Source organism: Macaca fascicularis, chromosome 6 (assembly GCF_037993035.2).
Source record: "Macaca fascicularis isolate 582-1 chromosome 6, T2T-MFA8v1.1".
Taxonomy (NCBI): Eukaryota; Metazoa; Chordata; class Mammalia; order Primates; family Cercopithecidae; genus Macaca; species Macaca fascicularis.
In genome coordinates this window covers 115,265,761-115,278,635 of record NC_088380.1, presented here as the reverse complement: position 1 = coordinate 115,278,635, position 12,875 = coordinate 115,265,761, and the positions used below count along the sequence as shown (strand labels likewise).

General features: G+C 37.5%; 1 protein-coding gene across 16 annotated transcripts in view; it reads right to left on the bottom strand.

Moving 5' to 3' along the window:
* FER (FER tyrosine kinase) overlaps positions 1 to 12,875 on the bottom strand; it is a 439,449-nt gene that overhangs the window by 405,153 nt on the left and 21,421 nt on the right. The window contains exon 3 of one of the 16 annotated variants that reach the window (XM_065545842.2): positions 3,793 to 4,096. The exons of the other annotated variants lie outside the window; for them this stretch is intronic. The gene's annotated coding sequence lies outside the window, so the exon portion shown is untranslated. The remainder of the gene's footprint in view (positions 1 to 3,792; positions 4,097 to 12,875) is intronic. 16 annotated transcript variants of the gene reach the window in all.

Below are 12,875 nucleotides of genomic sequence, written 5' to 3'. Positions count from 1 at the left end.
AAATGAATAAAATAGACCTCATCAAAAGTAAAATATTTTGCTCATGTGAACAAGATGAAAACAAGTTGCAACTTCTGGCTTCTAGTGGGCATGTAAGAAAATTGGTCTATGCAGGAGGTTGAGGGGGGAGGATCACTTAAGGCCAGGAGTTCAAGTCCAGCTTGGGCAACATAGCAAGAGCTCATCTCTAAAAAAAAAAAAAACAAAAAAGAAAAAAAATACTTGGAAGTCACTAGGCCAACCTCCCAACAAGAAAAGCTAAACAAACTGAAAAATCTACAACTCTTCTCAGATCAGTAAGAGAAATGAAGTCACATGGCAAACCCCTGCCCCACAAATTGGAGAAACAGGTGACTGCAAAGAATCCCATGATACTGAAGCAGAAAACTCAGCAGGAACCAGTGCAGGGTAGGAAAAACTGAACAGTAATTGACAAACTGCTGAAGGCTCAGTGCCAACAAGTGGGAAACTTAAAAATGTCAGGGGGACTCAGTCATAGAAGAGCCTTCATACTCTTACTAATTTCACCTCCAGTAAATCAATATGGTTCTCACAGTATGTATTACAGGGTGGAGGTAAAAATAAAAAATAAAAAATAAAAAATAAAAAAATAAAAATAAAAAAACCTACTACTTCTGACGGGGGGGGGGAAGCAAAATCATTTTTAAATAAGCTAGAACATTCTGTTCTTAATAAGGTCTTTCCCTCAGGAGAAACTATTTAGTCAGAGCCTGCTGGGGTTTTATCAGAGCCTAACTAACTTATAGGAAGGGAAACAGGAAATACCAATTGCAGCCCATACTAGCCATGCTGTCTTACCTTGGGAGGCAGGGGATAGTTTTAACAAACATCCGTGAAAGTCACACCCAGAAACACAGAGACTCATTAAAGGACTGAGATCTAATCATTGGACTGTAGAATGCTTCCTATCGCCCAATACCTTACTGCCACATTACTAAAGGCCTATTTACAAAGCAGCTCCTTTTACCCAAGACATCAGCTTCAGCTATCCAGAAAAATTTATATGGCATACTAAAAGGCAAAAAAACACAGTCTAGGCTGGGCATGGTGGCTCATGCCTATAATCCCAGCACTTTGGGAGGCCAAGGCAGGTGGATCACCTGAGGTCAGGAGTTCAAGACCAGCCTGGCCAACATGGTGAAACGCCATCTCTACTAAAAATACAAAAATTGGCCAGGCGTGGTAGGAGGCACCTGTAATCCCAGCTACTTGGGAGGCTGAGGCAGGACAATCGCTTGAACCCAGGAAGCAGAGGTTGCTGTATGCCAAGATCACACCACTGCACTCCAGCCTGGGTGACAGAGTGAGACTCCATCTCAAACAAATAAAAAAACAGTCTGAAGAAAGAGAGCTAGTATAAGAACCAGACTCAGACATGGCAAATGATGTGAGAATTATCAGATCGATTACTAAAAACAACTATAATTAATATGCTAAGGGTTCTAATGGATAAAATAGACTGCATAAAAGAACAGAGAGGCAATGTAAGCAGAGAAATGGAAATTATAAGACAGAACCAAAAAGAAACACTAGAGATCAAAAACACTGTAACAGAAATGAAGAATGCCTACGTTGGGTTCAATTAAGTTGATAGGCTCAGTCTAGTAGACTGGACACAGCTGAGGAAATCTAGAGGATATCCCAATAGATACCTAAAAAAAACTACAAAGCAAACAGAAAAAAGACTGAAAAAATACAGAGCAGAATACACAAAAACTGTGGGATAACTATAAAAGGTGTAACATACATGTAATGGGAATGCCAAAAGAAGAATGAGAGAAAGGAACGGAAAAAATATTTGAAACAACAATAAATGACAATTTCACCAAATCAATGTCAAGTACTAAACAATCAATCTAAAAAGCTCAGAAAACTCCAAGCAGGATAATGATTAAAAAACAAACAAACAACAACAACAAAAAAACTACATCTAGGCATATCACAATTCAAACTACAGAAAATAAAAGATAAAGAAAAAATCCTGAAAGCCGCCAGTGGAAAAAAGACATTACCTATCAAAAAGCAAAGAGAATAATTACATTGACGTTACCTCCAAAACTATATAAGAAGGGAGTGAAGTGAATTATTTAAAATCTTAACATAAAAAGTAAAAAATTTAAAAACAAAACACACCAACCTAGAATTATGTATCTTGCAGAATTATCCTTCAAAAGTGAAAGAGAAATAGTTTCTCAAATATAAAAATTGAGGGAATTTGTTGCCAGTAGACCCAACTTGCAAGAAATGTCCAAAAGAAAAGTTCTTCAGGGGGAAGAAAAATGATAGAGGTCAGAAACTGACATCTATATAAAGAAAAGCACTGGAGATGAGTAAGTGAAGGTAGGATTTAAAGAACACTTGTTTTTCTTACTCTCAATTGATCTAACACATAAGCATTTGTTCAAAATAGCAGCAACAATATATTCGATTATGTATGCTCGTGTGTGTATATAGATATATGCTTATGTATGTTTATCTATAAGTGAAATAAATAACAGCAATGGTACAAAGGATGGAGGTGGTAATTAGTATTTTATTATTTTGATCCTACTAAAATCAAGGCAAGGCTGTCCCCTGTCACCTCTCCTTCTCAACATCTTACTGGAAGTCCTACTAATGCAATAAGATAGGAAGGAGACATTAAAAGTGTACTGATCGGGAAAAATAAAATAAAACTGTGTTTGTTCACAGATGACAAGATTGTCTGTGTAGAAAACTTGAAAGAATTGACCCAAAGAACTCCTTGAACTAATAAGCAATTACAGCAATGGCAGGCTTCAAGGCTAATACACAAAAGTCAATTGCTTTCCTATATACCAGCAATGAATAAGTACAATTTGAAAGTAAAAACACAATACCATTTATATTTGTAGCCTCCAAAATGACATACTTACATTTACATATAAATCTAACAAAATGTGTTCAAGATGAACACAAGAAAAACACATTTCTGATTAAAGAAATCAAAGAACTAAATAAATGAAGAGATACTCCATGTGCATGGACAAGAAGAGTCAATATTGTGAAAATGTCAATTCTTCCCAATTTCATTTACAGATTCAATTTAATCCCAATCAAAATCTTATCAAGTTATTTTGTGGATATCAATAAATAGATTCTGGCAAAAGACCCAGAATAGCCAACACAGCATTAAAGGAGAAGAATCAAGTTGGAGGACTGACACTGCCCAATTTCAAGACTTACAATAAAGTTACAGTAATCAAGGCAAGTGTGGTATGAGCAAAAGAACAGACAATAGATCAATAGAAGAGAACAGAGTACAGAAATAGACCAACAAAAAATGCAGTCAACTGTTCTTTGATAAAGAAAGCAATACAACCAAGAAAAGATAGTCTTTTCAACATAACAGTGCTAGAACAATTGGACATCCACTTGCAAAACAAAAAAAAAAAGAGCCTAGACACAGATCTTACACACTTCACAAAAATTAACTCAAATGTAAAATGCAAAAGTAAAACTCCTAGAGGACAACATGGAGAAAATTTAGATTCCCTTGAGTTTGAGTATGACTTTTGAGATTTAACAACAAAGGCATAATCCATGAAGGAAAGAATAAGCTGAACTTCATTAAAATTACATTTTCTGCTCTTTGAAACACACTGTCAAGACAATGAAAAGACAGCCCACAAACTGGTAAAATATATTTATAACAGATATCTCCAATAAAGGACTGTTATCCAAAATATACAAAGAATAATAAGAAAACAACCCAATTTAAAAATGGGCCACAGACCTTAACAGACAACTCACCAAAGAATATACACGGACTTAGCCGGGCGCAGTGGCTCACGTCTATAATCCCAGCACTTTGGGATGCTGAGGCGGCGGATCACGAGGTCAGGAGTTCAAGACCAGCCTGACCAACATAGTGAAACCCCATCTCTACTAGAAAAAAAATAGAAAAATTAACCAGGCATGGTGGTGTGTGCCTGTAATCTCAGCTACTTGGGAGGCTGAGGCAGGAGAATGGCATGAACCTGGAAGACGGAGTTTACAGTGAGCCGAGATCCCACCACTGCACTCCAGCCTGGGCGAAGATAGAGCGAGACTCTGTCTGGAAAAAAAAAAAAAAATACACGGACAGAAGATAAGCATATGAAAAGATGCTCCACATCACATGACTTCCAGGAAATGCACATTAAAACAATATTGAGATACCACCTCACATTTATCAGAACAGCCAAAATCCGGGACACTGTTAATGCTGGTGAGGACGTCAAGCAACAGGAACTCTCATTTATTGCTAGTAAGAATGCAAAATGGTATAGCCATTTTGGAAGACAGTTTGGACACTTTGGAAGACAGTTTGGCAGTTTCTCACAAAACTAAACGTACTCTTACCATACAAAATGCAATCATATTAACTATGATTAAATTAAATGCCCCATAAGTCCTTGGTATGGAAAGGGTTGAAATTTTATATCCACACAAAAATCTGAACGTTGAACATCAATGTTTACAGCGGATTTATTTATAATTGCCAAAACTTGGAAGCAATCAAGATGTCTTTCAATAGGTGAATAGATGAACTGTGGTAAATACAAAAAATGGAATATTATTCAGCACTAAAAAGAACTGAACTATCAAACCATGAAAAGACATGTAGAAATTTAAATGCACCTTGCTAAATGAAGGAAGTCTATCAGAAAAGGCTACATATGGCACGATTATAACTATATGACATTCTGAAAAAAGCCTTACTCTGAAGACAGTTGATATGATTTGGTTCTGTTTCCCCACCCAAATCTCATCTTGTAGCTCCCAGAATTCCCACGTGTTGTGGGAGGGACCCTGTGGGAGATGACTGAATCATGGGGGTGGGTCTTTCCCTTGCTATTCTCGTGATAGTGAATGGGTCTCACGAGATCTGATGGTTTTAAAAACGGGAGTTTCTCTACACAAGTTCTCTCTTTGCCTGCTGCCATCCACGTAAGATGTGACTTGCTCCTCTTTGCCTTCCACCATGATTGTGAGGCCTCCCCAGTCGTGTAGAACTATAAGTCCAATAAACCTCTTTCTTTTGTAAAATTCCCAGTCTCGGGTATGTCTTTATCAGCAGTGTGAAAAGGGACTAATACAACAGTAAAAAGATCAGTGATTGCCAGGGTTTAGAGGGAAGAGAGAAATGAATAGTTGGAGCACAGAGGATTTTTAGGACAGAGAAATTACCCTCTATGATGCTATAATGGTGGATACATGTCACTGTATATTTTTTCAAACCCATAAAATGTACAACGCCGAGTGAATCCTAATGTAAACTATAGTCTTTGGGGGATAATGGCATATCAGTGTAGGTTCATCAATTGTAAACGAATATACCACTCTGGTGAGAAATATTACTAATAGAGGATGTGTAAGGGGTGGAAGTATGTGAGAAACCTATACCTTCCTCCAAATTTTGCTGTGAACTTAAAACTGTCCTAAAAAAATTCTATTATATAAAAATAAAAATAAGAGTAAGACCAGCTACAGATTGGGAGCAAATACCTGCAAGCCATATCTGCAAGCCACATCTGCAAGCCATATATCTGACAAAGAACTACAATTTAGAACTATAAAGATCTTTCCAAATTCACCAGTTAAAACAACAACAACAACAACAACAATCCCAGGCTGGTCTCCAACTCCTGGCCTCAAGCAATCCTCCCACCTTAGCCTCCCAAAGTGCTGGGATTACAGGCATAGGCCAATATACCCAGCATGAAGAGGTCAATAAAATGAGATTTTTAAACAATAGTTCTATAATTTCCTGGATAGTAAGTATAAATCAGGCAGAAACAGAATATTATACAAAAGTGCATGCATGTTATTAGCAACAGTATCTACTTTTAAAAAGTATATTTTTAGAAAGTAAAACTAGTAAAAATCCTACTAAAATATCGACTATTTAGATTTATTTAAATCTATCTTATTTAATGTTATTTAATTTGGTATTTAGGATTAAGTGAGTGCTTACATGTTGAATTTTCCATTCACATAAATAGTGATTTAAAACTTTTTTTAAAAACCATTAAAATTGCTATTTTCTAAAATCAGAAGTTTAATTTACGTAAATCTATAAATACATAGTCTTTAAATAGAAATGGAAGTTATTAAATAGCAAAATGTAAAACAGATAACTAGTTTCCTTGGAAGGATAATAGCATTCCCACAGTATTTCTTATGAATATAAGGGTATATGCAAGTATCTGTATAAAATGTCTCCTGTTTTTCAACTTTTGCCTCCACAACTGGCAACTTTTACATTGTCCAAGTACAAAGATGGAAATATTGTTTTTACATAACATGAAATTTAATTAGTTTTAAATATTTGCTTTTTTGTAATTTGTAATAAATTGCCTAAATTGTGAGGGCAATTTATTTTTTAACAGGATTATGTTTTATGGTTGAAAATATTCATTTATTTCCTTTATTTTAACATTGATATGGAGATTCAACTATACTACTGGAAGTATGCTAATTTATAAAAATCAGAAATACATGAATAAATACTATGTAATAGAAATAGGAAATCCTTCATTCTTCCCCCAACATATAGTCTTATGAACTACAAGGAAATTCAATACAGCTTGAATTTATAATCCTTGGCTAATAAAAATCTATCAAAATTAGCTTATGGTTCAAGTTATATTATTAGAATATGTGTGTATAGTAATAAAGACTATAAAATAATCAGTTAAAGTACAAGATGAATTATCATAAGGTATTTCCTACCTTTTACATGCTTCAATACTGACAGTTATAAGTCACAAATAAAGTGACTGTGTTTGAATAGAATATTAAGCTGCCACAGCAAAACAGAAACAAAGTCACAAAAAGCCACTAAGCATGCAAGTACAAACCAAAAAACTGACTTCACATGAATACAAAGTGAGGTCTTTTTTCAGAAGCACTTAAACGCAGAAAGGAACAGTCACCAAAGCTTAGCTACCAAAACAAGATCATTCATTACCAATTAATATACGCTGACCTTCACTACCTATGGACATAATATTTAAAACTTCTCCTATGCTTTCTTTATTTGAAAGGGTTGGTTCTAACTTAGTTTAAGATAAAAGTTACATACAAGTGAAACAGCACCTGACTGGCCAGCCTATTGGAACAACATTAACGGATGATGATCTCCCACTGAGAGAAAACAATTAATAAAAACTTTGAAAGTCTATAAACAAATGAACAACATGTTTGCTTTTAAATCAACTATTATATTTTTATTTTTAAACTACATTTGAAGTACTTATATTTAAAATTATTTAAGGAGAGCAGAATTATTAACAGAAATGTTTTCTTTAAGGTTTTGATATAAATCAACAAGCATTTATTAGGGAATCATGTGAAAGATAATTGTAAAGTATACAAAGATAAATGAAATCTAGATTACGGCCTTCAAACAATTTGCAGTGTAGTAAAAATAACTAGACAAGTTCACAGGTAATGAGGATACAATTAATTCATTCAAAATTCATTCATAGTACTGGTACCAAAACAGACATACAGGCAAATGGAACAGGACAGGGACCTCAGAAATAACACTACACATCTACAACCAACTGATCCTTGACAAACCTGACAAAAACAAGCAATGGGGAAAGGATCTACTATTCAATAAACAGTGCTGGGAAAACTGGCTAGCCATATACAGAAAACTGAAACTGGACCACTTCCTTACACCTTATACAAAAATTAACACAGATGGATTAAAGACTTAAAACCAAAACCCTTAAAAATTTTAGAAGAAAACCTAAACAAAATCATTCAGGACATAGGCATGAGCAAAGACTTCATGAAGAAAATGCCAAAAGCAATTGCAACAAAAGCCAAAATTGATACATGGGATCTAGTTAAACTAAAGAGCTTCTGCACAGCAAAAGAAACGATCATCAGAGTGAATAGGCAACCTACAGAATGGGAGAAAATTTTTGCAATCTACCCATCTGACAAAGGTCTAATATCCAAATTAACAAGGAACTAAAACAAATTTACAAGAAAAAAACAACTCCATTTAAAAGTGGGCAAAGGATATGAACCGACACATCTCAAAAAAAGACATTTATGTAGCCAACAAACATGAAAAAAAGCTCCACTGATTGTTAAAGAAATGCAAATCAAAACCACAATGAGATACCCTCTTATGCCAGTCAGAATGATGATTATCAAAAAGTCAAGAAAAAATAGATGCTGGCGAGGTTGTGGAGAAATAGGAATGCTTTCACACTGTTGATGAGAATGTAAATTACTTCAACCATTGTGGAAGACAGTATGGCGATTCCTCAAGGATCTAGAACCAGAAATACGATTTGACCCAGCAATCCCATTATCGGGTCTACAGCCAAAGAACATAAATCATTCTACTATAAAGACACACACACACATATGTTTATTGCAGCACTATTTAAAATAGCAGAGTCACAGAACCAACTCAAGGGCCCATCAATGATAGACTGGATAAAGAAAATGTGGTAGATAAACACCGTGAAATACTATGCAGCCATAAAAAGGAATGAGATCATATCTTTTGCAGGGACATGGATGAAGTTGTAAGCCATCATCTTCGGCAAACTAACACGGGAACAGAAAACCAAACATCACATGTTCTCACTCATAAGTGGGAGGTGAAAAATCAGAACACATGGACACAGGGAGGGGAACAACACACCAGGGCCTGTTGTGGGGTGAGGAGGTGAGGGGAGGGAACTTAGAGGATGGGTCAATAGGTGCAGCAAACCACTGTGGCACACACATACCTATGTAATAAACCTGAAAGTTCTGCACATGTGTCCCAGAACTTAAAGCAAAACAAACAAACAAACAAAAACCACAATGAGATACTATCTCACACCACTCAGAATGGCTATTATTAAAAGTCAAAAACCAACAGATGCTGGTGAGGTTGTGGAGAAAAATGAATGCTTTTATATTGTTGGTGGTAGTGTAAATTAGTTCAACCATTGTGGAAGACAGTGTGGCGTCCTCAAAGACCTAGAGAAAGAAATACCATTTGACCCAGCAATCCCATTACTGGGTATATACCCAATGAAATATAAATCATTCTATTATAAAGATACATGCATGCGTATGTTCACTGCCTCACTATCACAATAGCAAAGACATGGAATTAACCTAAATGGCCATGAACGATGGAATGGATAAAGAAAATGTGTACATACACACCATGGAATACTATGCAGTCATAAAAAGGAATGAGATTATGTCCTTTGAAAGGACATGGATGGAGTTGGAAGCCATAATTCTCAGCAAAGTAACGTTGGAACAGAAAACCAAATACCGCATATTCTTACTTATAAGTGGGAGCTGAACAATGAGAACACATGTACACAGGGCGGGGAATAATACCCACTGGGGCCTATGGGACAGCAGGGGTGCCGGGAAAGGGAGAGCATCAGGAAGAATAGCTAATGAATGCTGGGCTTAATACGTAGGTGATGGGATGATCTGTGCAGCAAACCACTAGGGTACATGTTTATCTATATAATAAACCTGCACATCCTGCACATTTAATCGTGAGTTTATAACAGTTAAGGAAAAACTTAATAAATAAAAGTAAATATCCTACTTAAAAGTTACCCCTACCTCCTCCTAAAAAAGCTACACTTGTTCCAAATTTCATATACACTTCTCAAAGAAAACCTACCAAATCTATAAAACGCAAAAGCAAGGAAAGAAGGTAAAACAAGCCGCGGGGTTCCAAGATGGCTGAACAGGAACAGCTCCAGTCTACAGCTCCTACCGTGAGCGACGCAGAAGACGGGTGATTTCTGCATTTCCAAGTGAGAAACCAGGTTCATCTCACTGTGGCTTGTCGGCCGGAGGGTGCAGAACAGAGGGTGCAGCCCACCGAGCATGAGCCAAAGCAGGGCAAGGCATCGCCTCACCCACAAAGCGCAAGGGGTCAGGGTATTCCCTTTCCTAGCCAAGGGAAACTGTGATAGATTGCCCCTGGAAAATTGGGTCACTCCCACCCTACTACTACACTTGTCCAACGATCTTAGCAAACACACCAGGATATTATATCCTGTGCCTGGCTTGAAGGGTCCCACGCCCATGGAGCCTTGCTCATTGCTAGCACAGCAGTCTGAGATCCCACTGCTAGGTGGCAGCGAGGCTGGGGGAGGGGCACCCGCCATGGCTGAGGCTTGAGTAGGTACACAAAGCGGCCTGGAAGCTCGAAATGGGTGGAGCCCACCGCAGCTCAAGGAGGCCTGCCTGCCTCTGTAGACTCCACCTCTAGGGGTAGGGTATAGTCCAACAAAAGGCAGCAGAAATCTCTACAGACTTAAATGTCCCTATCTGACAGCTTTGAAGAGAGTAGTGGTTCTCCCAGCACGGAGTTTGAGATCTGAGAACGAACAGACTGCCTCCACTGACCCCGAGTAGCCTAACTGGGAGGCACCTCCCAGTAGGGGCAGACCGACACCTCACAGGGCCGGGTACCCCCCTGAGACGAAGCTTCCAGAGGAACCATCAGGCAGCAACATTTGCTGTTCAGCAATATTCGCTCTTCTGCAGCCTCTGCTGCTGATACCCAGGCAAACAGGGTCTGGAGTGGACCTCCAGCAAACTCCAACAGACCTGCAGCTGAGGGTCAAAGATACAACATACCAGAATCTCTGGGACACATTTAAAGCAGTGTGTAGAGGAAATTTATAGCACTAAATGCCCACAAGAGAAAGCTGGAAAGATCTAAAATTGACACCCTAACATCACAATTAAAAGAACTAGAGAAGCAAGAGCAAAGACATTCAAAAGCTAGCAGATGGCAATAACTAACTAAGATCAGAGCAGAAATGAAGGAGATAGAGACACGAAAATCCCTTCAAAAAATCCATGAAACTAGGAGCTGGTTTTTTGAAACGATCAACAAAATTGATAGACCGCTAGCAAGACTAATAAAAAACAAAACAGAGAAGAATTCAATAGACACAATAAAAAAATGATAAAGGGGATATCACCACCAATCCCACAGAATTACAAACTACCATCACAGAATACTATAAACACCTCTACGCAAATAAACTAGAAAATCTAGAAGAAATGGATAAATTCCTGGACACATACACCCACCCAAGACTAAACCAGGAAGAAGTTGAATCCCTGAATAGACCAATAGCAGACTCTGAAATTGAGGCAACAATTCATAGCCTACCAACCAAAAAAAGTACAGGAACAGACGGATTCACAGCTGAATTCTACCAGAGGTACAAGGAGGAGCTGGTACCATTCCTTCTGAAATTATTCCAATCAATAGAAAAAGAGAGAATCCTCCCAAACTCATTTTATGAGGCCAACATCATCCTGATACCAAAGCCTGGCAGAGACACAATAAAAAAAAGAGAATTTTAGACCAATATCCCTGATGAACATCGATGCAAAAATCCTCAATAAAATAATGGCAAACGGAATCCAGCAGCACATCAAAAAGCTTATCCACCATGATCAAGTGGGCTTCATCCCTGGGATGCAAGGCTGGTTCAACATATGCAAATCAATAAATGTAATCCAGCATATAAACAGAACCAAAGATAAAAACCACATGATTATCTCAATAGATGCAAAAAAGGCCTTTGACAAAATTCAACAGCCCTTCATGCTAAAAACTCTCGATAAATTCGCTATTGACGGCACGTATCTCAAAATACTAAGAGCTATCTATGACAAACCGACAGCCAATATCATACTGAATGGGCAAAAACTGCAAGCACTCCCTTTGAAAACTGGCACAAGACAGGGATGCCCTCTCTCACCTCTTATTCCATATAGAGTTGGAAGTTCCGGGCAGGGCAATCAAGCAGGAGAAAGAAATAAAAGGTATTCAACTAGGAAAAGAGGAAGTCAAATTGTCCCTGTTTGCAGATGACATGATTGTATATTTAGGAAACCCCATCATCTCAGCCCAAAATCTCCTTCAGCTGATAAGCAACTTCAGCAGTCTCAGGATACAAAATCAATGTGCAAAAATCACAAGCATTCTTATACACCAATAACAGACAAACAGAGATCCAAATCATGAGTGAACTCCCATTCACAATAGCTTCAAAGAGAATAAAATACCTAGGAATCCAACTTACAAGGGATGTGAAGGACCTCTTCAAAGAGAACTACAAACCACTGCTCAATGAAATAAAAGAGGACATAAACAAATGGAAGAACATTCCATGCTCATGGATAGGAAGAATCAACATCGTGAAAATGGTCATACTGCCCAAGGTAATTTATAGATTCAATGCCATCCCCATCAAGCTACCAATGACTTTCTTCACAGAATTGGAAAAAATTACTGTAAAGTTCATATGGAACCAAAGAAGAGCCCACATTGCCAAGACAATCCTAAGCCGAAAGAACAAAGCTGGAGGCATCACACTACCTGACTTCAAACTACACTACAAGGCTACAGTAACCAAAACAGCATGATACTGGTACCAAAACAGAGATATAGACCAATGGAACAGAACAGAACCCGCAGAAATAACATCACACATCTACCACCATCTGATCTTTGACAAACCTGACAAAAACAAGAAATGGGGAAAGGATTCCCTATTTAATAAATGGTGCTGGGAAAACTGGCTAGCCATATGTAGAAAGCTGAAACTGTATCTCTTCCTTACACTTTATACAAAAATTAATTCAAGATAGATTAAAGACTTAAATATTAGACCTAAAACCATAAAAATCCTAGAAGAAAACCTAGGCAATACCATTCAGGACACAGGCATGGGCAAGGACTTCATGTCTAAAACACCAACAGCAATGGCAACAAAAGCCAAAATTGACAAATTAGATCTAATTAAACTAAAGACCTTCTGCACAGCAAA